Genomic DNA, 25,067 nt, shown 5'->3' with positions numbered 1-25,067 from the left:
TGATCTATGAGCGGTGAGCGAACCGCTGCTGCAACGGGACACTGCGTCTTTTTGACATATACGCCGGGACACCGGCACAAAAGTAATGCGGCCCACTGGGAATCCTCTAGAACCTCTCCATTAGCCGGCATTGCTCTTGATGTGTATTCCAGAAATCAGAGGTTTAGCGTGAGAGCGTAAGAAGCCACTCAAATGCATGAATCTCACGGCCGATGCGTGACAGTAGCCCTGTAAAACAAATGCAGCGTACCGGCTCGCACAGGTTAGTGGTTCACCACGGTCTCGTGCTGCAACATGCTGCTGTCAAATATGACATGAGAGAGATCACTCCACAAGAGGGTTCATTCGAGATACTCCATAGTGAAACCTGTTGTCATACACAGTCTATGGTGAACTAAGATGGGGGAGGGGGCTAATAAAAACTATCGCGGCGTCAAACTTGTTGCGCTCATTTTTTCGTTACAGTAATTGACTTATTGCTTATCGACAGGCATATGTGGGACGTAATGTACGAATTTTTCATGCAATTAAAATTAATTGTGTGTGCTGGTATACTCTCTTTTTCTCTGTGGCTTTTTTTTTTTTTTTTGTGCGAGTGTGTGTTGTCCTGCACCTCAAGAAAGCGTGATGTGCGTAGAAACACTTGCTTTCTCATATAGAACAGGAAATTTTTCATACCCCTCCGTTTCAAGTGGGCCTCTGAAAAATCTTCGTTTGAAGGGGTATATAGCCCTACCCCTTACCCCTACCCCTCTGTCCTAAAAGGAATTGGGACACCCCTACCCCTACACGTGAACGTGAAAAACGGAGGGGAAGGGCTAAGGGGAAGGGCCAAGGGGTGAAATGGGATTCACCCCAAAACAACGTGATAAGACAGAGCCTAGAGGAAACCTTAGGAAAAAACCACCTCAGCCCCCTCCCGAAGAAAGCCCTAAAGCTCTTAGTGAGGACCCACCCCCTTCATCTCATCATACTCCATCCAAGACACCCTCCCTCTCCCCATCCTCCCCACCCCTCCTGGACTTCACTTCCCAGGTGAAGCAGCTGGTCACTATTGCGACCAAACTAACCCCATGCCCCAGTATGCTTTTGTCCCGCATAAACCCCCCCACCAGAGCGGCTAAAGGGAGGGCACCCAGCCCCTCCTGTGACCAAGGTTCAAAAATATCTGTAATGTTTGGCAACAGAAGGAGAAATGCAGCTCGGTCAGAACACAAAGATCTGCTTTCTAAAAGGTTTCCAAGTAGAGTTAACATACCCTGTGAGCCACAGCGTGCCCGCAAACATAGGGTACACAATTCTAAACCCATTAAGTTAGCTTTATTAAATGTTAGGTCATTAGTAGGAAAAACATTTTTAATTAATGATTTTACCACTGAGCACAACTTTTATCTTATGTTTTTAACTGAAACCTGGTTAAACCAAAATAACAGTGCAGCCACTCTTATAGAATCAACCCCTCCCAACTTTAGTTTTATCAGTGAGGTCAGACTGAACAGGAGAGGAGGTGGGGTTGCAGTTTTATTTAATAAATCATTTCAGTGTTATCTCTTGGATGTTTTACTTCTTCTGAATACGTGGCTCTTCAGTTATAAGCTTATTATTATTTATCTAAATTTCTATAGACCACCAGGGCACTGCGCAGAATTTTATGAGTTTAGTGAACTGCTGGCTGCAATCTATTTAGACTTTGACTGTGTAATTATTGTTGGTGATTTTAACATCCATGTAGACAATCCTCAGGACAAAGCGACTAAAGATCTGGGTAACAGTCTGGATAACTTTGGGCTGACTCAACATATAACAGAGCCCGCACACATTAAAGGACACACTCTAGACTTAGTGATTTCTAAGGGTTTGGATGTTTCCATGGTTACTGTGTGTGATGGGGGCCTGTCTGATCATTATTGTGTTTTCTTTGAGTGTACAGTTTCTGTTCACACAAATGTCTCAACAGAGGTCATCACAAAATGGTGTATAACTGAAAACACGAGTGGAATGTTTAACCAGATCTTCTCTTTAACACCTGCCCTATCAGGGGGTTCAGCCAATGATCTTGTTGCTAGTTTTAATACTAAAATGTTAAATATTATGGATGCTATTGCTCCTATTAAGGTGAAAGTTGTCTCTGGAAAGAAAAAGTCTCCATGGAGAAATTCAACATGGAGAAATTCCACAAGTATGGAAAAAGAGAGTGTCAGAAAGCCGAGCGTAGATGGAGCAAAACAAATCTACAGGTTCATTATGACATGTTTAAAGAGAAACTTCACTCTTACAATTTACAAGGAATGCAAAAAAGTCCTATTTCTCTGACATTATTAGCAAAAACTATCATAATGTTCGGCTCTTGTTTGCTGTTGTTGACTTTATTCCACTGAGGCCTGCAATGAGTTTGCCAAATTTTTCACTGAAAAAAATCCAGAATATCAGACAAGCAGTTCGTTCATCAACAGCAGGTTCAACAGACATACTGTGTCCATTGAAAACCAGTTTAAGCACCATGACAAAGTTTAATCCCATTAACAGCAAAGATCTGGGTGACATCTTATGTCAGCTGAACTCCTCCTCTTGTTGCTTGGACATCCTGCCCACAGATTTCTTCAAAAGGTCTCAAAGACTTTGGAGCCAGATCTGTTACAGATTGTGAACTTGTCTTTAATTTCCGGCGTCTTCCCAGAACTTCTAAAAACAGCTGTAATCAAACCTCTCCTAAAAAGGGACAATCTAGACAAGACATAAATGAACAACTACAGGCCAATCTCAAATCTTCCTTTTCTAAGTAAGATAATCAAAAAAGCTGTTTTTCATCAACTAAACAACTGCTACAATGTCTTCCAGTCAGGTTTTAGACAGGACCACAGCACTGAGACTGCTCTGACCAAAGTCATTAATGACATATGTTTGAACACAGACGATGGAAAAATGTCAGTCTTAGTCTTACAGGACCTCAGTGCTGCATGATACAGTTGACCGCAATATATTACTTAAATGACTGGAGAACTGAGTGGGCCTCTCTGGTATTGCACTACACTGGTTTAAATCTTATTTAGAGAATAAAAAGTACTTCATATCAATAGGTAATTTTACATCTGAGCAGACAAGAATTACATGTGAAGTTCCCCAAGGTTCCATCCTGGGGCCTCTTCTATTTAACATCTACATGCTCCCACTGGCACAGGTCATAAAGGAAAACAACATTAGTTACCATAGCTATGCAGATGACACACAGATATATATTACAATGTCCCCAGGAGATCGAGGCCCCATACAGGCTCTTGGTAAATGCATTGAGGAGATTAATGACTGGATGTGTCTAAACTTTCTTCAGTTAAGCAAAAACAAAACTGAGGTGATTGTATTTGGAGCCAAAGAGAAACGATTAAAGGTCACCACAGAGCTTCAGTCTATACAACTAAAAATCACCAACCAGGCCAGGAATCTGGGTGTATTGATGGACTCAGACCTTAACTTTGAAAAACACATTAAGGGAATTACAAAGTCAGCCTACTATCACCTTAAGAATATATCAAGGGTAAAAGATCTGACGTCTCAGCAGGACCTGGAAAAACTAGTCCATGCTTTCATCTTTAGTCGGCTTGATTATTGTAACAGTGTTTTTACAGGGTCTACCTAAAAAATCAATTAGACACCTACAGCTTATTCAGAACTCTGCTGCTCGAGTCCTCACTAAGACCAAGAAAGTGGACCACATCAGTCCAGCTCTGAGGTCTTTACACTGGCTGCCTGTCAGAGGATAGATTTTAAAGTTCTGCTGCTGGTCTATAAAGCTCTGAATGGTTTAGGACCAACATACATCAGTGACCTCTTGACCCAGTATGAACCTACCAAATCCCTCAGGTCATCTGGTTCCAGTTTCTTATCAGTTCCCAGAGTCAGAACCAGACAGGCATTCAGCTTCTATGCTCCACATATCTGGAACAAACTCCCAGAAAGCCTCAGATCAGCTGAAACACTCAGTTTATTTAAATCCAGGTTAAAGACCCACCTGTTCTCTGCTGCATGGAACTAGTTTTTATTTAGAAATCAAAATCTACATCTGGTTCTCTTAAGCTGGAATCATGTTTTAATATTGTCTTTCCCCACAATGAAATTTTATTTCTTCCATTTTATCTATTTTATTTTAGCATCTTTGTTGTTTTTATTTCATTAATTGCATTTCTTTTAATCTTTTTTTTTATTAATGCACTTGTATTGCTTTGTGCACCCTGCTGAAATCTTTTAAATAAAGCACTTTGAATTGTCTTGTACATGAAATGTGCTATACAAATGAATTTGCCATGCCTTCCTTGCCTAATAATAAAATAAATTAATAGCTTTTCCATCACACTTCACCATATTTTACATGTGGGCTTATCATTCAGAGCAGGCTGGATCTTTCTGGAAGTTTTGTTTTAAAGAGAGAGACGCTTTAAACAAACTTTTCACAAACATGGAGATTAGAGGTGTTTCAGTGATTCTGCAAAGTATTGTGAGAAAATGACATAAAAACCTCTTACAGCCTGTATCATTTTAATTGAGTGTGGAAGGAGGTTTAACTGAATAAAGGTGTCACATGATACAATCTTTCAACCTAGATAATGGGAAATGTAGGAACCATTGTTTTTGAATATGGCCATACTGCAGAAAAAAGTCAGAAAATGCCCTTGTGCTTAGAGTTTCAGCACTTTCAACTTCAATTCTTTGTAGGTAGTGAATAACTGGCTACAATAAGCTATTTCCCATTAAAAGACTAAAAATATAAAACAAATCAACCACTTCTGCTATAAATAGTTTTCTTTACTGAGTTCAGAATAAGTCATGGTCTGGAAGATTCGCATGCACCCCCATACCTGGATGGGTTTTCTGGTTAACCTTATTATAAAAAGCTCATTTTAGTAGCTTTAACCTTTTTTCTTCCTAAAGAGCCTAACTATTGTGCATTTTTATCCTTCCACTTTAACAAATCATATTAAATGTGCAGTTTATAAGCTCAGGAAAGCAGTGCCGTCTCTAGTGGATATTTGTTTGGGTATGTTGTCTGTGATGCTGCTGCTGGTTTTCCACAAATCATCCTTGGGCTAAGAAACAACCTACATAAAAGTTGCACCCCTGTGATTCACTACACAGTCACAAGCTGCAAGCGGCGTTTTGTATGACTTCAGCAAAAGATTTGACAAAGACTGTTCAATTACCTGCAGAGGCAGCATACAGATGTTTAGAAGACATTTACTGATTTATTGTAAACCAATTAATCCTTAGAAATACTTAATATTTTATTCACATGAAACTGTATTATCTAGTTCAATAAGTGAAATAATATGCTACGAGAATAAGTATGTTAAGTGTTTACCAGACAAACAAAACAGTAAGTATTTTATGGTAAATGGTCTGTATTTATATAGCGCTTTTACTGAATGATACCCAAAGTGCTTTACATCATATATATATAAATAAATACATAAATAAAAAAATAAATAATAAAAAAAATGATTAAAAAAATAAATAAATAAAAAAAAAAAAAAAAAAAGTGTTTTACATCATACATCACATTCACCCATTCACACACTGATGGCGGAAGCTGCTATGCACCCACAACCTATCAGGAGCAATTTGGGGTTCTGTGTCTTGCTCAGGGGACACCTTGACATGAGGCAGAGGATTGAACCGGCAGCCCTCAGGCTACAAGACGACCACTCTACCCACTGAGCCATATTTTACAAGGCAATGATCTCAGAAACAAACAGCCATGTTTCTGTAGCCTGGCAGTGCCAATTCATTGCCTGACTGCAATGAAATGGCAGGATACAAGCTTAACCAAGGAGTAACCTCAGCACATTGCAGTTATAACAATCAGATGTAACTTATTTAGATCATACACCTTTAATGTTACACTACTGCTGCTTCAATACACAATGGATGGGAAGTGTAGTGAATCAGTTAAAACAAGACAAGCACTACAACTGCAGAGGGGTTTAATTCATTAACACTCTACACACTGTTAACAGGAGGTGATCATATATTTATATGCTGGAGTCACATAGGCTTTTAAAGTCACACATACAATTTCAAAAAAGTTGTAATGCTAGGTTAAACATACAGTTTTCCCCTATACTTCAGCTCACACAGAGAATAGGGCAGCATCATGTTCACATTTTGCTTTTTCTGTGCATAGTAGAGTTTAATCCTAATTTGTGGACAGCACAGCAAACTGTGTGGACACAGATTTTTGGAGGTGTTTCGAAGCTCATGCAGTGATTTCCACCGAAGAATCATGTCTGTTTATAAGGCAGTGCTTTCTCTAAAGATCTTCCAGTCTTCTTTGTTTGACTAGTTTAAATTTTCACATTGAGATCTGCCATGGGCTGAGGCAGAGGTGACGACCCAAACACAGACTGCCGAGGCAGAAGACAGACTGGTGCAGGAACCAAGGGTTTATTAATGAGAACTGAAGATGAACACTGAGGAACCAAAGAACATGTGACTGTAACAGAACACAAAGACTCAACACACAGACTACAAAGAAATGGCAGGATTTAAGTTTAAGCAAGGGGTAAATATACAGAGGTGAACTAAGAGGGAGCAAACCAGAATACAACACATCATGGAAGGAACTACAAAATAAAACAGGAAACCAGATAAAACAAAGAACCCACAGGACAGTAAAACTAAACCAAAAACACACAAACCATGACAGGAACATTTTTTTGCAGATTGGTGAACCTGTGCACATATTTACTTATGCGAGGCTCTTTATAAAGGTGCACTCTCTATAATAACTCATGTTATCACCTATTACCAATTAAGCTAATTGGCTGCAACATGCTGTGTTCCCCCCAGCTGTTTCCTTTGAGTTCTTTACCAGCCTTCTGTTGCTCCACTTTCAGCTTTCAAGATGTGTTGTTACATTCAGACTCAAAATAAGCTAATATTTTTTCATGAATGGGTAAAGTGGCCTCCTTTCACGTTCGATGTTAACTATATTCTCTTGTGAATAAAAGTTCCAAATTTGACAACCTTTTACCATTGCATTAATTAGGTACTTAAACTCTAAAATCTTGTTGCTGACTGGAATAAGTAAGGTTATTGTGGAAAATAATGTAAATAACAGTCTCTAGTTCCTTTTGAATGTGTTTGGCTTCAACTTTACTACATAACAGTCTTTGTATAAACAGTCCATCCACAAAGGCACCATGAACAGCGCAATCAGGACAAGAACAAATGAGATGACACGCGGTAGTATGCTTATAAAGCTATTTAGGTCAGGGGAGGAAATGCTCTTTGATCCACGCACATTCAAAAATAACAATTTTCAACTAGCAGCCATATCAGCCATGTATTGGTTACCATAATGCAAAGATTAGCAGACCACTTATTATCAGTCATGTTCAGCCAAATTTCATGAAAAATGATAAGCTACCAAACTAAGATGTATTAAAATTGGTTAATAGATCACATGAGAAAGGCAAAGATTCTCTCTTTAATCTGTATGGGTTTCTATCAAGTTTCTGATTACACTTATTAGCATATTAAGTACAAAATCAACTATAATCTGCAGTCCATTTACATTGCTTTATGTGAACTATGCCACACTGAACTGTATTGAAAAGGGGAAATTATCTTTCATGCCCACAAATACTTCCAATCTGAAGACGAACTGAAATGAACAAAGGTTAATAGAGGTCTTCACCCTTCGTTGATAAGAATGAATGTAAGCAGCTTTGGCCTTGAGCAAGAGTGACAAGAAGACAATTTAAAAATATGTGATTTCATTCCAGCACCACTTAGATAATTATCCAGTTACTATAAAGTATTTGATGCCTTCCCCCATAAAGCAACACCATCACTGCCTTGTCTAATAGCTTTTGGTGCTGGGTTTTAACAACTGTTTGCTGGAACAGGTCTATTTACAGTAACAAGAGCATAGAGGAAAATTAGGCTTTTCTAAATTGGTTTTATGAGCAACGAGAGCAGAAATAGGTGCAAAGCACCACACGTCTGATCATCTACTAACATCATGACACAAGCATCTGGGCACAAGCTGCACTCCAAACAATAAGGATGTTTAATTTGATTTTACATAATATAAAAGAAAGAAAAAAAAAATGAATTTGTCTAATATTTGTGGGAGCATAGCGCTGTCACCCAAATAAAAAAAATGAGACCTTATCACTTCATAACGTCGTACGTTTTGTGGTGAAAACGTAGACTACAAACCATATTTCTTGCTGTATATGCATGTATGTATGTATGTTAAATTGTGCATGCTATGGCCAGAGAAATGCCTAATTTACCAAATGGGATTAGATTGTACTTCGTTTATAAGTTTCATTTTTATTTTCAGAAGACAGCCATAGGTGTAATCACTGGTACATGTTATTGACTAAAAGCAGCACACAATCTATGGCAACTCAGACACACCGAGTCTCACTGCACACAGGCAGGTGATGCACCATGTTGCTCATAACTGTCCCACATTTCTGTGTGTACAATAAACCAGAGTAGAACAATTATTCATTGCTAAAAAATAACTGAAATGTTTCTGCTTGACGAGAATAATTTCCATAAAATGTATTTTGCTCCAATAAAGGTTGCAACAACATCTGCATACAGTACAGACTACTATGATTCATATAACAATAAACTATTACGTTATAACCATTTTTTTTTTTTTTTTTTTTTTTGGGTGACAGCTCCACCTGTCCATAAAAATCCTAAATAAATACATATGTTTTTGATTGGCTATATCTCTCTTAATGCCCTTCAATATTGTGGATTTTAAATTTCTGGATAATCCTTAAAACATTTAATGAAACACTTCTCAAAATGGCAAAAGCACTTTACATCATACATCACATTCACCCATCCACACACACGTTCACACACTGATGGCAGAAGTTGCTATGCAAGGCGCTAACCACGACCCATCAGGAGCAATTAGAGGTTCGGTGTCTTGCCCAAGGACACCTCGACATGAAATTGATTTGGCCAAGGATCAAACCGGCAACCCTTGGGTTACAAGACACCTGCCCCATCTAGCTGAGCCACACCGCTCAGCTGTTTTAAGTGTTTGTCTTTTAGAAACAGGCAGAAACAGTAATAAAGTATGCTTTGAAATACAAATGCACTGGTTACACAAGTGTCATTTCTGCATGCCTTTGTATTGGAACAGCTTACTTTTTCTATTTACTGTGCTTTGTCAGTGAAACTGTCAATCATACACTTGCTGCCTGCCCCAGGTACCTGGCCTCTCAAGCTTTACCATCTGTTAACATCCAGGTTCTGTGTCAACTTGACCCTGTCTTAAAAAGAAAAAAGAACAAAAGCAGCCACCTTCTTCTATGTCACTCTCCTGGCTCAGAATCTTGCTGACTTACTTTAAATGTGATGAAAGTTTCCCTCACAGTCTAAGTAAACTACTGGTTTATTTCATTATTTTGCTGTGCTTTTCCTCTTTAACCCTTAGCATGGGATATTTAAAAATAAAATTTGCGTCTCGGATTTCTGACAAGAAGCTCGCTTGTCTATGAATATTTATCGCATTAAAAGATAGTCATAACTTGTAGTTGATAAAAATGCAGTTTCTATTTGCATAACTGAGGTAAGATATGGGTATCATTTGCAGTCTTTAATTGGGCATAAAACAGGATTATAAAGACTTATTTCTAAATGGAAAGATTATGGACACGCTAATTTGCAGGATTAGATTTACCAGTATAAAACCACATATTTGATATGATTACTTCAGATGAGCAAATGTTCGTTTGAACATTTACAACAGCCTCTGTTTGTCCTTGTAATGAAAAGCTGAACACACTGTGTTCCTCATTAATCATAAGCCCAAGTGATTATTAGAATGAATTCCAGATGTGCACTGTTGATGGACAAATTGGCTAATGTTGGAATAGGCTTTCCTTGTCAAGCCAGTTACACTTTAAAATTTATGGGAGTTGTATATGTCTGTATACATATTTGTGAAATGCTGATGTTATCGATAGGGTGCTCTCATGACAGGATTTCAAACACTGGCGATCCAAAAAAAATGGAATATGAATTTACAACATGCCGTGACAGGTTCCAACTATACCCCCAGTCACAATTATTTCCTCAACCTAGTACAAACATTTCAATACCTAAACATCATCAAGAGAGGAGATGTGTTCTTCTAATTAGGCTTTATATTACCTGAGGCTCTGTCTCAGCTGCAGTCAATTATCACAATTATCTTTGTCTCCAAATGTCAAGAGCCTGATTGACTCATACACCAAAATGTTATGATTTAGTTTAAACTTGCACGTCTTTTTTCTTGCATCAAATTGGTGCACTAGTGTTATAAAGTGCCACAGTCTTTCAGGACCTCTTCCTCTTAACAACTGTTCCTAGCAAGGGTTCATGTTTTACTTTGTGCAACCCTTATTTTCACCAAATGTCTGTCCAACTTTTATTACAAAAGTTTCCTTGTAGCAAAAGAGTGGAAGTAAGGCACAAAACATCCAAAAAATAGTACTTGAGTAGACTGCATTGAAAACAGACATTAATCATGAGTTGATGTTTTTGTAATTATGACAGATTAATGAAAACAGTTTTCTAATACAAATCCCCAAAGTGACTTTAAAGCGTTGTTGGTTCAATGATCTCACAAAGACAAAATCCTTAAAGGGTACAAAAGAAAAACATTGTATAAGGATTATAATAATAGGCTTGATGAATAATGCATGTAACTATCTGAGTAAATATGCAACTTGGCAGCAAAAGCTCTAAAAAGGCCGTGGGTAAATTCGGATTAAGAGATCGCTTGCCTGTCTTGGCAGATCATTTAGCCAAAGCGTTGGCTATGTGGAGTCATAATATCTTGTTTTTAAATCCTGCATAGGACCTTTGCTACTTCTCATCCTATCTCCCATCTTTTTTTCCCCAGTGAAATGTGTAATATAGAGAAATGAAATGCTATTAAAATGTACTTTAAAGGGCCACTTATTCAGAAATGCCAGAGGGATGCGAGGCCATGAATCTGCTACAGTGAAACCTCGTTTTGCAAGTCTGCTGTTCTCAGGAGTTTTGCATTACAGCATGCTCGAGGTTTTAAAGTCAAATGTCACTTTTTAAGTTTTCCAATTAGTCTAAAATTAGATTTTAAACAGCAAACACGGCCAAAATGTAGCATCCTTTGTTGTCACTTTTCATCAAGTAGAATTTATATCTCTATATGATTTGGCTCAATCGCATCTTACAGCTATCTCAGCATTGCGAGCAATGCAGTGTTAAATTTTAATGGACATAACTTACCATTGTAAGTGCCACAAGTGTACTCAAGCTTAACTAAATACTCTGTTCAGTGGTACTGCTTAGTTTTCTATAGACTCGTGGCCTTTTCATAAAGCATTTCAGAATGTCAGCATTACAGTGTCCTTAGATGATCTTTCAGTGAAAGACCACCTACAGTATCAAAACTGGTAATCAGGTTTTATCTGCCGTTATGGGTGTTTTATAAAGGATGAAAATAATAAAGAAGCTAGATAAAATCAAAACTGTATGTTAATTGAAGATGTCTAAGTTTGACAAAAATAAAGGGCTGTGATGATTACTCAGGGAAGGAAGATTTAAGAGCAGGATTAGAAGGCAGATTTAAATCTAGGAACTATGTACAGCCCTTCTTCACCAGATGTACTTTGTTCATTTACTCAGGATTTAAAAAGAAAATCAAAATCATACAGTATTCCACACTTCATGTATAAGCCAGTATGCAGCTAAAAACATTTCTTTTGCTTTGACAAACGTAACTCTGTTTTATAGTTTGAAAAATGTAGCTGTCAGACATGGAAGGAACAGAAGATCCAGGTTTTTGGAAGCATATTTGAAGAGAACGACGTTCAGTTTGATTTCAAGTCGGGAAACTCAAAACAACAGAGTGTCTGGAAGAATAACCAACAAGCTAACAGAGCTGAAAGTAGGACACACACAGATACAACTTTGGAAAAAGTTAAAGAAACTGAGAAGATTTGAGAAGCTGAAGGACCACAACAGTCAAAGTAGGTTCAACTATCCTACCAATAAGTGGTATCAACTTGATAAGAATACATTTTCAGGAACTTTGCAGAGCAGTGGAAGTCTGGCAGTTTAACAGGAATAATTTTACCCTGATAAAAAAATTCTGAGTAATAAAAATTCCTGGAAATATTGGTGGAAACCCCTCACTGTTTATTCCCAATGAGGGGTCAAATATGAGGAGGCAATGCAGACAAAGCAGAAAATTGGCAGAAAAACTCCAAAGAACCACCAGCAAAAACCAGACAATACAAAACCAAACAAGTGAGTATTACACAAGATGCAGGCCCAAAAAGCTGAAAAACTGGAAGGCTACAAGGTCGCAAGACTTTACTACACTTGCTACAAATCTCCAATAAAATAGAAAACTAAGGGGTATCGGGTTCATTCACTTGTGATCTCCGTATACATACACAGCAATATTTCAGTATTAAACCAAATAGATTAAATGAGACACTGTCCAGTACACAGCAGTTTCTAATGACCTTTAAACTATGTAAGGTCACATTCAGAGTAAACAAGAACAGAATTAAGTTGTGTGTTGTATGCTGGTGTCAGTTTCATAGAGACGGATACACCCTAATAATAAAATTATGTTCTACCAGCTTTTTGCTACACATAATGTTCTTTTAAAACAAATGATTATGCCTCCAGTGTTACCAGGTGTGCTTCTTAGGGACTTTGGAGTACTTTGTCAAGAAGCAGAAGTTTGTTATGTTCTGGACTTGTTTAAATGATAGATTAGGTGTTTTGTTCCTGTCACAGGATCTGGTAACATTGGCTCCCGTAGTAGAGTGGAGGCACAGCAGGATGGCTGCAAGTAAAAGGAAGACATACTTCTCCGGAAAGGCAGAAGCCTAACTAACACTCTGTGCTTTGACAGATAACAAAAAATAATCACTTTGAATGGACTCAAATTTCACAGCACTATCAGATAAAAGAAAAAAATGATGCTTAAATCAGACCTACTGCACATTCATGTCATTTTTAACATACAGCAACACACAAAAAACCTGGAGAAAAGCCTGAAATTGCAAGAATTTATAGTCGACTACTAAGTGAAATAATATCCTGCAAATTATTTAATGTCTTATCTGACACCAAACGTTAATTCCAAAAGAAACACCAAATTTCAGCAAAACATGTCAGTTTCATCACTTTCTATTGATGCTTGGGACTAAAAACAAAAGATTATTAAAAAAAGAGGCAGTGATCTATCATGGATAAAAACATAAGCACAAAGTCTCACAAAGAGTGTCACTTTTTTTTTTTTTTTTTTCATGGCTATCCCCCCCTCCCCCCACCCACTTTTTTTTTTTTTTTTTCCATGGCTATCCCCCCCTCCCCCCACCCACTTTTTTTTTTTTTTTTTTTTTTTTTTGTTTTTTTGTTTTGTTTTGTTTTGTAAGGAACAATTTAAACAACAGAACATTTATTTCGGTTTAGAATCAGCTCATCTGTTTATATGTTACAGAACTATAAAAGCTGCTGACGGTATACAAATACACTTACTGAACCCTGCTCAGTTCAACATTTAGAAATGGTCATTTCAAGACATACTTTGCATGATTCATGGCATCCTTGAACTCCATGTTTACACAGGAATCAGTGAAACAGACTGCTGGCTAAATTTGCTCCAAGTGGTTTAGTCATTTGTAATCACTTTAAAACATTTGCTTATATTCCACAGAAGCATCAAAATCTTAGGGGGTATATTTTTCCCATTTATTTATTTATTTATTCTTTTTACAACAAGATCATTAGAAAATTGTCATCTGAAAATGTCAGTCTCCCACAATGAGCTACAACTGATTTCCATGAGAGATGGCTTTTGTTGTTCCCCAGTTAATCATTATCAGTAAATGTTAGTTTGCTGAAATTCTGCACATTTGACCGTTTAACCACCCCAACAAAGATTGAAAATTAATGAATAAAAAAAAAAATATTTTTCCTTTTCAACTAACAATGTGTGGTCTATAATGTAAAAACATTTAAAGACCTGGAATCAGGCAATTTAAACACACACACACAAAATAAATGGAGATCACGTTCTCTATGAGAAACAGAAGTTCAACATGTTTCTCTTTGGATACTGGGAGTTCATTTATCACACTGGCAGGGAAATTTGTTCATGATTATGTAAATGCTGGAGGTTAAACTTGGTTATAAACAGCTGCTTGTAAATGTTTACCACATTTGGTCACAAATAAATAAATGAATAAATAAATGGTAAAAAAAAAAAAAAAAAAACAAGACAACTGTTATATTGGGAGATAGCCTTCCCAAATAGAGCTTTTCCTTATGGATGACAACATGTAAGACACATCCTCACAAACAATGAACACATATGCTGGATGCCATGACTAGACAAGACTGTGAACCAGGGCAATTAACTCTGTCACCATGATTTAAGCTGCCATTTTACTATGGAGACCAATACAATGTGCTTCTATCATGAACAGTAATAAATTTGACGTATGCTTGATTGGGCCTATTTTTCCTCTGAAATTGGACAAATGGAGGAAGAATTGCACACTGGCCACGAGAGAAAATTTCATCACATGTAAGTCTTTAATGATGCCTCATCTACATTTTTCAATTTGAACGGGGCCAAAAATAGATCACTGGCCAGACTTTGATGAAATGAGTCTCGTTAAATAGAGAGCAGTGAGACAATCACGTATTTCAAGCTTGCGTGTCTCTTTTACTAATATCTCATTTCTCTGTTTGTCAAAACCCCTGGTTATAATTAGATGATGATTATGATGATTGACGATGATTTCTTGTTGAAAAAAAAATAGTTGCTGTGGGGCTTAGTTTATTTATTCAATGATGCCCGTTTATGGAAAAAGAGAGGGATTAATTCATTTTGGTTTGAATTGGATGTCAGTGAAGTGTTCGTCTAATAAGACACTTAATAAATGAGAATACAATGCAGTTTGCTCAAGTGCAAAAATATTTGTGCTTAAAGGGTTATTCAATTGGTGAGTGTAAATAAACCGAAAAAAAAATATGTACAGTTATTGGAATAAGATCATCAAGGATACAGGTATTCAAGATTGTTTTTTACCTTTCAATTTTTACAAAAAGATGGAGGATATATTTGACATAGACATTGCATCTGGTTGTATTGTAACTTTTACATCCTCATCAAAAAATGTAAACAATCTAGATCAGAAATCACCAACTACCAGACCTCTGGGGCCAGTGTCCTGCACGTTTTAGATGTTTTCCTGCTACAGCACACCTGGTTAAGAGGTTGGTGCAAAGATGTTCAGTAGGAAAACATCTAAAACCTGCAAGACAGTGGCCCAAGAGATCCGGAGTTGGTGATCCCTGGTCTAGGCAAATGTGCTAGTGTGTGTGTGTGTGTATATCACTGCCATGATTGGCAGTGATAATAGAAAACCTTTCTCCTGTCCGCTGCCATGTTATATACAGTTGACTGTATGGTTGGTCCCTGCTCCGTCACATTGGCTTTGTCGTTGGATGACATTATAGAATCAGATAGTTTTACTTTATGGACTGTGGAAGAAATCTGAAAACTGGTTCATGACACCTTGTCCTTCTGGTTAAAGGGGAGTAGGACTATCTTGTCCTTATCAGTGGGCCATGCGATTGTCTGGGGATCTGTTTGTGTACATGGCATGGGTAATTTATGTAACTGTGAAGGCACAAGTAAGACTGAACAATGTATACAGATTTTGGAGCAGCATACCATCTAGAAATAAAAACATATTCTGTATGTATCACAACATCTGGGTGTTAAAATGTACTACTTGAAGTCCAGACTTGTCACCTTATGTTTGAATCACTCTGAAACAAACAAACAAATAAATGAGACAAAGTAAGCCCTGGACTGTTGCTTTAGTTTCAAATCAGCAAATAGTAGCTCTCTTGAGTTCCCAAACCTTTCCAGACTGTTGGTCAAAGTACAGATGATTTAGCAGTGCAGTAAACATGTTTGTTATGTGGTGCTGGCATCAAATTCAGCATGTTTCTAAAACCAACTAAATCCATCATCCAACATGCCTTATTTGTAATAGTTAAATCGTAATTAGTAGAAAAAAGTTCTTTTGTGGTGACATTTTACACAAATTTCTGTCTCAGTGCAAATCAATTAATACAGGATCAGTATAAAACTAACTCTAATGATTTATTGTAAGCCTTCCTTTGTAATTTAACTTTTTGCAATCATGATATTTGAATGTGTCATGAGAGCTTTTATGTGCACAAATCATGTTGCTTACTCCAAGGGGCCATGTGCTCTGCTAAAAGCTGGAGCAGAAGCTTGGCCTTGCACTTCAGACACTGGCTGAGCTGCTGACAACACTGAGGCCATTTTACTGCAGCTTCCAGCCAAGGCCATTAACATTTGGATAAATTCTGCAGAACAGCACACCATCAAAGCTGATGCCTGTGATGAAGTCAGACAGATAATGTCTAAAGCTCAAATGATATTAGGAGTCCAAATGCCGTGTTTGTCACTACAAATTTTGCATTCTTCCTTCACACTGTAAGCTCCTCACAGTAAGTCCTCTTCCTCACAAAGACAAAGCAGGAAGAACAGATTCAGACTCAGCCCTCCCTTCTTACCTCCCACCCTCCTCTTGGCTCGTACGTCTCTTTATATGAGTGTCAAAGTGAGAGGAATCTGCTATTCTTGCTGCTTTGGGACCTCAGTTCATTCATGACCTTTAAGATTAAAGATAAGCCACAAAGTGTTAGCTTCAGCTCAGTGCCCCTTTTCCCTCAATTTCTGTTGGTTGGTTTTTGATTAAATATTTAGAGCAGGGTTTCACAGAGCTTCAAAGTGGGCTGATGTGCAAATGAAACATTGTGTGCTGATGAATCATCCTGAGAAACAGGTGTGAAGATGAAAAAGTTGGTTCTTTCAGAGCTATGATGGAAGGGTAAAAAAAAGAAAAAACAAAACAGAATGGAATATTCCCTCTTTGGCAAGACAGCTGACAAAACATCCAGCAGATTTGTTGTTGTTGATCTGTCGAGTAATCAAGCATGAATTTGTCATCTTCACCAGCTTTTTACGATTAAACATTAACAAAGCTCACATCAGTGAAACCATCACCAGGTATTTCTTTCTTAGCTGTTCATGAATGGTATTATCACTGTAACCGAATTCAGTCAACATTATGTGGGAGGCAACTGAAAGGACTTGAAAATGGAAAACAGTGGCATTTTCTTGAGATTTACAATAAATAATGAACCAGGTTACATCCATTAACACTGTTCTGTAACACGGGCAATAATCAAGACTTAAACAACGTGAACCCTTATTTCTTAAAAAAAGTTTGTATTTTCTTTTGTTTCACCTGAGCTGGCAGTCGATTTATTTGCCAGGGAGATATTTCAGTATTTGGTTGTACGACAACAGTTTGGACTGCCTTTATTAATTTAATTTATTAATCTTTTTCTTTCGTTCTTTATAATGTCCTGGAACTGACAGATGGCTAGCTTGTAACAGTTATCAATACATGTTTTCCACTCACTAAAAGCTGCCAAAAGTTTATACTCATAAGCCTTCAGGCTTGGTTGTGCAAAATAATACCATCTCAGCCCAAAAATGTCTACACAAATTGATCAATGTGACAATTATGGTAAACACTGGGCTCTGGCTTACAATCTACTGGATGGTACTTTAATAAGTAGCATCAACTTAAGCAGCACTGTTTCAGCAGAACAATGTCCCCCACAGCACTGCAAAAACTGCTACACAACAACTCCTTCCAGCTTCCAGGCGTCACACGTTCCAATCTGATACAGAAATGTCAAGAGCCTGTAGCACAAACCAAGTCATTGGAGGCCCCTTCTCCAGATAAACCTGAATGATTCTCTGCAAAAACTCAGACTGGCACCAAAATCCCATCCTTAGTCCCCCAACAGTTTTCACCCTTTTATGTAGATAGATAGATAGATAGATAGATAGATAGATAGATAGATAGATAGATAGATAGATAGATAGATAGATAGATAGATAGCTAGATAGATAGATAGATAGATAGATAGATAGATAGATAGGCAGATAAATAATTTAATAATTTAATAGGTCAAATCAATGCTTATATTTAAAAAAAATATTAGAAAAACTACATAGACATATTATACAGTTACCACTTTCACATTTACTAACTAAAGGCTGAGAAACAGTTTCTCTTTTTGTTGTTGTTCTCAGCCTGCTGCCGTCTCTCCAAAGAGCAAGAGCGGAAAGTTGCCAGCTCACCAGCGCTGCAATTTGTAAAGAAGCCTCAGCGGAGGGTGGCAAATAGAAAGACAGAGAACAAAACAACATACATGATTAATCCTTATTTAAAATTACATTGCTGGGTTCAGCTGTTGGTATTGTGCACCGGGATTATAGGAAAAACACTGAGTAACACGGAAAACAGATGTTAAAGTGCTAAGTGTTCAGCTTCACTTCCAGCCTTTTATGTGCTGCAGTATTGTGATAATCCAACCCTACATGCACTAAGTACAGTAAGCAGAATGTGTCATTCTATGCACTGTAGATTTATACAGACTGACAGGAAAAGGGTTTGTGATGTGATGAGGAATTTCAAGAAGAATGCAAAGGGTGAGATGAAACTATTCGATGGAGTCCAAAATGCTGCAGAATTTATTTTGGAGCAAATGCATCATTATCTTGCATCAATTCACACCCCACACTGCAGCAAGGATGTAATGGTGCATCACAGCAACATCCTACACCACACCTTGGTCGTAAAAAGAAAACCTTTCAAAGCCTGTTTAGTCACTGAAAGGACTTTTAACCTTAAATTCCACAGTGTGGGAGAAGAGTTCATTCATCATTTTCTTTTTCTTTTTTTTATTTATCTGTACAGGTTATTTCATTGACACACATTTACAGGAGAGACTTTTCAATCTTTCTCCTCCAGTATCAGTTCAAAGACACAACTTCAGTGTCCTGGTGAGCCTAGTTAGTGAGATTGATTTTCGTCAGAGCCACTTTTACGTTAATGAACTTGGGAACACTTCATGTAACAATGGCAAAAAGTGAATAAATAAAAAGAATCTGATAACCATTTCTCCTTGGATTAACAGAATGTTGTCACTGAGATTTGACAGTGGTACCTCCTGAGTCACGGCCACCCCTATTTTGATTTGAACATCTAGCAGCAACAAGTGCACTACTAACACCTGTTTGCAGTTTGTACAGCTAATTAACTGTTCAGCCGCAGCACATTTAACAGCATGAAGCCATATCTGGAAATGTCACTTCGGTTCTTTGATTCTTGTCTGCACGATACTCTTCAAACTTACCGAGAAAACATGTCGTCAGCCCATCTGCCTGCCCACGGCTTGCAGTCTCAGTTCTAATTGTTTTTCGTTGCTTCTCCTACTTTACCGCTTATATCTGCACACTGGAGGCCTGCTGGCAGATGTCAGTCAAACACATGCAGGTACTGAGATTAAGGCATTTACAACATGGACTTTGTAGATATAACTTGTCTTTCCTTCATTAGACTGTTTTATCTGTACTTTTATCTGTTTATTACTTTATTACATTTATTTAATTATTGAATTGCTTAATTTATCAACTAATTAGATAGTTTTCTGTGGTATAAGTTTAAGTAACATGTAATTCTTTACTGTACCTATGTTCCTGTTTTTATTAACGTGTGTTCTAAAACTGCTGTAATGCAGTTGTGTCAGCGCTTAAAGCCAAGACTAACTTCCTTTTGGACAATAATTTTATCTTATAGGGGAACGAGATTAAAGATTTTAATCCATAAGCTATCTTTAGTACTTTACTCTTTTCAATAGAAACAAAACAGATTAAAGTGACGATGAAGGCCCTCACATCTTTAGCGTCGCTTTGACCAATGTTGCTACCTTGCATCACTTCTGTCACATTTAATGCATTGGACAGCAGGGCTGAGTTATATGAAGCAATAAAGTAAGTTTTTGAGTGTAATGCAGGTCATTTAGGCTTTAATATGAGTACAAAGTGAGTTGCTTCCTGTCACCAGGGGGTGGGGCTATGGAGTTGATAACATCTGTAGATGTGGTCATGTTCAGTTAATGCAAATAACAAATACAATCTGGCCTTTGAAGACCTAAAATCAAGTTACCAATGTGAAAAAATTAAAGTATTCTGGTGTTCTATCAAGAAATAGATTTGATAGTTTCAGAAAATGTTTCTTTTATTCGTGGCTATTGATTATGGTAATTTTAATAGAAGTAGCTTTAATCTATATTAAATGTCTAAGCTCACGCAGGTGGAGAGTCTCGTGGGGGATTTAGTGGAAAGCAACGTTTTAATGTCAAGATTTTTAAATGAATTTTGTGCCATTTTTTTGGTTTCAGCATACCAGTGAAAAAATCTTACAAGTGATGATGCAAACTTTTCTGAAGGAAAAGTTATGTTGTCTGTGTTTGCTAAAGTGCATTTTGTTGTTTATGATGTCATTGTTATACCTCTACATACAGCCCACAAGCCAGTTAACAGCCATCACTGGTCATTTAAAAATGAATGAGTAAAAAAAAAGATGATAAATATAAGTTTAAAGTCAACTGTTACACCACTAGCTAGACAAAGACTATATCTTATTCACACTAATTCAAGACATGGTTATAACAAGACTTATGATTTGCAACTGCAAGTACCTGCTGATTTTCAAGTGATATATTAATTAACAGAGGTGTTCATTTCTATTTTATTAATTAAACACCAGACATTCTAACAACGTTGCAGCCTGTTCAAACAGGAAACAGACCAGTTTTTGACCCCTTGACAGGGTCTGAGAACAACATTTTTCTAATACAAGATAGCAGCTCTACAAGATTAACTGGTGCATGCGTGTCAGGTGGATCCAGTTGATACATTATTCTCATGTGTAACCTTGTGTTTGACCTCCTTTTGCATCCAACACACACACAGCATGTGCATCTCAGTCATTCATTCTCTACATTTCAGAAAAATTTAACTTGCTGAACGATCAGTCTCACCTGTCAGGAGATACATCTCATAACCAATTCCTGTAACACACCCTAAACGTGCCACACTCAGAGCCCGAACGGTAGTATAAATATATAATACAGTCTGGATTCTTGTGCATGCTGGAAATGAAAAATGCCAACATCCTCATAGGTCAGTCAGACTGTTGTAAAATAAAAATGCAATTTATATAATTATAAGCAGACTTGAATGGATTGATTAGCTAAAGTATTTAAAAAGAAAAATAGAAATATACTGAGGAGGCTGAAAAGGTTTGCTCGGCTGGATAGCAACTTCTTGTGATGACAAACTACATGCATGGAGCCATGTTAATTTATTATGTTAATAGAGTACAATTAGATCTACACCCTGCAATCTTGCACTTTTATAACCTCACGGGAGCTCACTAAAGGGTATGTATATGGACTCGAGGCAGCTATTTCTGTACTAGGTTGTACGATTGCACATGTAAAACTTTAATGCTGGAAATAAATCTCAGCAGAATTATGCCGGAGCTATAAACACGCTGCCCTTTGAACTTGCTGGATTAAAATATAAATAAGTAAATAAATAAATCTCACTATAGCCCCACACCTGCTGCACAGCAGTGTCTGATTCTCACTGTTAGATCAGACAACAAAACCCAGCAACAATTAGACATGTCAGTCATGACTGAATACCTTTCCTTCTATGTAAGAGGTTGAAAGCATTGTGAACAAGCCAGTGTTGCATTAATCAAGCAGATACCCTTGCCACGTTGCTGGTAACCAACCGCATGTCAAGGAGCCCTGTCTGTAAAACAAAAGGACCATTTTTCATTAGCTAAATAGAGGTGGGGACTGGATCAGAAGGTGAAAAGTGCAGAGAAAAAATTAACCACACCTCTCTGCTATATATCGCTGGGGTGTAGGAAGGCCCCTTTAATATTTTCTTACAATTTCAATCAATTTGTAACTTGGTTTTACCCCCTGCTCTAAATCTTATCCTGTTCCATGAATATTGATGGCTAAATAGTCTGATTGTGCACCAAGGCCATATGCAGGAACCTCCAATTAAATGTTTTTAGCAAATCATTTTGTAAAAGACGCCCATGTGAAAATATTTGGCAAGGGTAACTTATTAATAATATTAGTATTATTATATTAAAAGTTTAAGGGTTAAACATGCTTGAAAATTTAAAATTTTCTAGATTTGGTGAAAATTTAGTAGTTATGTAGGAACAGCAATTAAGTACAGCTGTAGTTTTTAGGGTGTGAAGAAAAATAAAAAAAACTATAAACTTGACTGCTGTCAGGCTCTTTCATGGCTGTGATTTAACTTAGCACAGTCACTGGAAACAAAATTATTCTCTTCCACCCCAAAAGCCCTTAATTTGGTTAATATAGTCAGGATTTAATTTATTTAAATGATTCAGCATAGGGCTCAATTCACAGGATGATTCAATGTAGGAATTTAACAAAGGAAGAAAAAAACACAAGCAAAAGCAAAGAGTATAGTTGGTTGTCATGGAGATGGTTATATTGTATCAGTTGTCAAGACGTGACCAAAGACCTTAATCCTAACTGAGACATCACCATGACAACTGTGTAAAGTCCACTGACTGATGGAAATTGTAAACAAGCCATTAAAAGAAAAACAAATAAACTTCATGTGAGCCCATTTTTTTTTCTCCCAAGATCAAAATATTTCCATCATGTAGTAAGGAATATATTCTGGGTAGTTATTTGTTCAAACACAGTTAGTTGTATGCTGTATTTTTGTTGTGCTGATGGCCAGGAATATGCATTTTCTGTTAATTATGAGTTCATGTAAATGGGCCAATAAACACCTGCTGTGTCTCTAAACTGTCTGACAAACAGACTAACTGTAAATTGCCCTCAAAATAAAGACAAGTAGATTCAAGATTAGTCCAAGATTGTATGCCTGTCAGCTGTGTGCAACTTGGCAAATAATGTACTCACTGAATGTGTGAAAACACGCGAAAAATAGAAAATTTACACACACAGGCATGCAAACACACACACACACACACACACAAAGAAAAAATGCACAAAAGGTGACTAATCTTCATTTACAGTAAAGATAACATACAAAAGGCAAATATATCCTGTCACAAGCCACAGAAAATGCACAGCTTTAGATGTATAATCTCTGCACATTGTGCTGATAATTCCCCAACAGAAAGAAACGGTTGCCAGGTGTAAAAAGGAACGATAAGCGCAGGTGAAAAGTGGCCAAAGGGGGTGTGCTTTTATCCATCAGGGTACAGTCAGCTACAGGTGACAGGAAAAGTGTTGGGAGAAGCATGTAGGCCTGGGCACACTCTCTCAAGTGAAATCCCAGTTACGCTGCAGCTCTGACCTGGTTTATACCAATGACATCACCTTCCTAAAGCAAGACATTACAACTGAGTATGACATCAAGAGCTCTAAATTCCACAGCTGGAAGTCAACAGGGAACAAGAAAAAGGTCCTTAAAATGTGAGAAAATCCCTAATATCCTGTTAAATGTAAAATATGAAAATGTCTTGTTGAGTGTCACAAAAACAGCTAATTTTTACATTAAAGAAGCTTAAAGTCAGGACTTAAAAGAATTATGGATTATTAAAATAGTTGCAGATCAAGGTTTAGCTGATCATCCAAAGCGTTAATCAGCTCATTTTTCACCGTCAATAAAACTGGATGAGGTGCAGATTGAGGTAAAGGATAAAAACAAAAAGAAGAGAAAATAGCATCTAAACAAACCAGTAGATCGGCTGCGTGTGACGAAAGTGATGGAGGATAGCTCCAAAATAATTAGCTGTCCTCAAAAAATGGGGCTTGCTATTTCAAGTTATTTCTTTCAACCACTGACACACTGTGCGGCATATCCTGGTTGAAATTTGCATAACACTGACAGTCAAGAAAAGAAATAACTGGCAGTGTAGGCAGGAAACCATTTTTCTTGTCTCATTACTGTTCTTATTACAGGACGAAGTTAAAGAGTAATAGGGTTTTTTTAATTGATTACATTTTTTAAGACTATGAAAATGAAAGTGAAGACCTTCTCTCTTTTCCTGCCTGTGTCTGCAGAGAGTGAGTAAGAGCATGGGGTATAATTTTGTTCTTTTTAGAGGAAGCCAGCTCCTGTCAGTTATCCCTGAATAATTAGAAAAACAACCTGCAAAACTTGAAAGTTTCCCAAATAAGAAAATGTACTGCAGTAAAGGTAAAGCCCTAATTTTCTTCATTTTTTAAGTATCTCTTGGTCTGAGTTATACTCAGACTTGTATCTCTCATGACAGCTGACAGGAAATGTTTTCAGCTGCAAGATTATTAGGTACATGTAGTTCAAACTAATGTATCACCGATGTGATAAATCCTCCTGGGTCAAAGGTTTAAAAGGTTTTGTGGAAACCGCTTTAAAGAGTTCTCACTTATAATAATGCTTCACTTTGGTTTTAACTTAGAGATAAAAAAAGATCCTAAAATAAAATAAAAGCATTAAAAGAACAACATGATTATTTTACTTGGGATAAACTTCATCTTTAAAGAGTATGTAATATGACTGAATGCTATTAAACAGCTTGTTATATGCCTTGTGATGAGATTGTTTTGCCAGCTTTTTTACATACACTTTGACCCAGTTTCCTAATTATTTTGGAGGCTGAAGTTTGTGATGCTCTTGAACTGCATTGTAATTATATTATTGTCCAAATTGTCCTCATATCATTGTGTTGCTGCACAGCTATGAAGTGAGAGGGGAAATAAAATAGTTTTTAAGAGGTATTTAAGAAATATGCAAACATAAGACAAACGGTGTGCAGCTTAGCAGCTCTTTGAGATGGAACACATCAAAATGCTCACCATTCTAATTATGCTTGTCGCTAATTTCTGCAGAATAAAAGTATAGAAACTCCAGATAAGTAACACGAGAATGCTGTTTGAGTTACAGTTTTGTTTTGGCTTTTGTAAAAGGCACAAAGGAAAATAAAAATTAAAAAACTGATGGAAAATAATCGGATTTTTACACTTTTTTCCTGAGCAAAAGTTGATAATGTAGAAGGAAT

The 25,067-nt window shown here is 37.1% G+C and overlaps 1 protein-coding gene across 2 annotated transcripts in view; it reads right to left on the bottom strand.

The window, feature by feature from the left end:
* Window positions 1-25,067, bottom strand: part of luzp2 (leucine zipper protein 2) — a 165,132-nt gene that overhangs the window by 92,172 nt on the left and 47,893 nt on the right. The window lies entirely within an intron of this gene.

This window comes from Melanotaenia boesemani, chromosome 1 (genome assembly GCF_017639745.1).
Source record: "Melanotaenia boesemani isolate fMelBoe1 chromosome 1, fMelBoe1.pri, whole genome shotgun sequence".
In the NCBI taxonomy this organism is placed as follows: domain Eukaryota; kingdom Metazoa; phylum Chordata; class Actinopteri; order Atheriniformes; family Melanotaeniidae; genus Melanotaenia; species Melanotaenia boesemani.
This window is presented reverse-complemented; position numbering and strand designations above follow the sequence as displayed.